This window comes from Trichechus manatus, unplaced genomic scaffold (assembly GCF_000243295.1).
Source record: "Trichechus manatus latirostris isolate Lorelei unplaced genomic scaffold, TriManLat1.0 scaffold00143, whole genome shotgun sequence".
NCBI lineage: Eukaryota > Metazoa > Chordata > Mammalia > Sirenia > Trichechidae > Trichechus > Trichechus manatus.
In genome coordinates this window covers 7,098,466-7,100,005 of record NW_004444079.1, presented here as the reverse complement: position 1 = coordinate 7,100,005, position 1,540 = coordinate 7,098,466, and the positions used below count along the sequence as shown (strand labels likewise).

General features: G+C 49.0%; 1 non-coding gene across 1 annotated transcript; it reads right to left on the bottom strand.

Moving 5' to 3' along the window:
• Positions 1-875: 875 nt before the first annotated feature.
• On the bottom strand, positions 876-946 carry TRNAE-UUC (transfer RNA glutamic acid (anticodon UUC)). The gene has a single exon. It is a non-coding gene; the product is annotated as a tRNA-Glu (tRNA).
• Between the last annotated feature and the right edge of the window lie 594 nt (positions 947-1,540).

Here is a 1,540-nt window from a genome sequence, read left to right as displayed (position 1 = left end):
TGTGCCCGAATCTGTGCCTAATCTGCTCTCATTATACCTCAGAAGTTACTAGATTTAGGACATACCCTACACTGGCATGAACTCACTAACATAACAATGAAAACCCTATTTCCAAACAGGATTACATCCACAGGTATAAGGCTTAGGATTCCAGCACATAATCTGGGGGACATAGTTTAATTCATAACAGCCAGTGACCAGAGTGTAGTTCTCTTACTTCTCTTCCCTGTAAAGGGGCCCAGCAGCCCTGAAGAAACGGCTCAAGTAGTGAAGCGAACAGGTCAGGGGGTGAAGTCCTGCTGGAGAAGGCGGCTCATCCTTTGATGAGATGCATCAGCCCCAACTCACCTGCAAGAGTTTCCAAAGGAAAAACACCAGGTCTGAGCCCAAGCTCCCCCGGACTTTTGTGTCCTTCGCCAAAAGGACCAAAATGTATCTCAGGAGAGACGTCTTCCCCTTCTAAGCCTAGTTCACGTCTATTCTCAAAGGGAGTGCTGGTGGCTTTGAAAGGTTGTGAATGCCTGAGTGGGGCTTTGGTGGAGACCAAGGGACACTCACCACCCCTTTCCAGCTCCTTGCCATGTGCCTATTCTGCCAGATTCATCTGGCAAGGGGTGTAGGTAAGCCTTGGGGAAAATCATGGAGACTGAATCGTTGTTGTTGGCTGCCATTGAGTCAGCCCCCAACTCATGGCGATCCCATGCACAATGGGATAGGACTGTAGTCATCCACAGGGTTTTCACTGGCTGAGTTTTGGAAGTAGATCTGCTGGACTTTCTTTCTAGTCCAGCTTAGTCTGGAAGTTCTGCTGAAATCTGTTCAGCATCATAGCAAAACGCAAGCCCTCCACTGAGGGATCGAGTGGTAACATGAGATGCATTGACTGGGAATCGAACCTAGGTCTCCTGCATGAAAGGCAAGAATTCTACCACTGAACAAGCAATGCCCCCCCCCCAACGCCCCACATAGTGGAGAGAAATAGGAAAAGGAAATATGGGGCCACACTTCCCTCCTTGTCTAGGTCCCTGCTCCAGCCTGCGCAGGCTGACACCCAGCACCTCAGTCCCTCTTGCCTCAGCCCCCTTGAGGAGCCAGGTTCTCCAGAGAAGACCTCACCTGAGGACACACACTGTCTGTGGTTCACCTCAGCAATGGAGGTGGCTCTGTCTTTGTTTTTTGGGTTCCTCTTCCTCCTTTGCACGTGTAGCTACCCCCTGGAAGTCCAATTCTTCACTCTCCTAGAATCCCTGCCTTGATCTTTCTGACCCTGGACAGCCTGGTGTCTTTGAGCAGAGGAGGATGAGTCATTCTGATTCTAGTAAATTCCACAAATTAGTGCAGGGGAGCAGAAATTCTGCACACTGGATTGGAGGACAGTGTGGTCCAGTGGTTAAGGATATTCACTTCGAATTGATGAGCTGGCCATATGAAGGTTAATTTTCCTCTCCATGCTCAAGGATCCTCATCTGTGAAATGGGATGATACTTATGCCTGACTCATAGGGTTATGACTGAGATAAAATTAAAGAACAGCACAGACA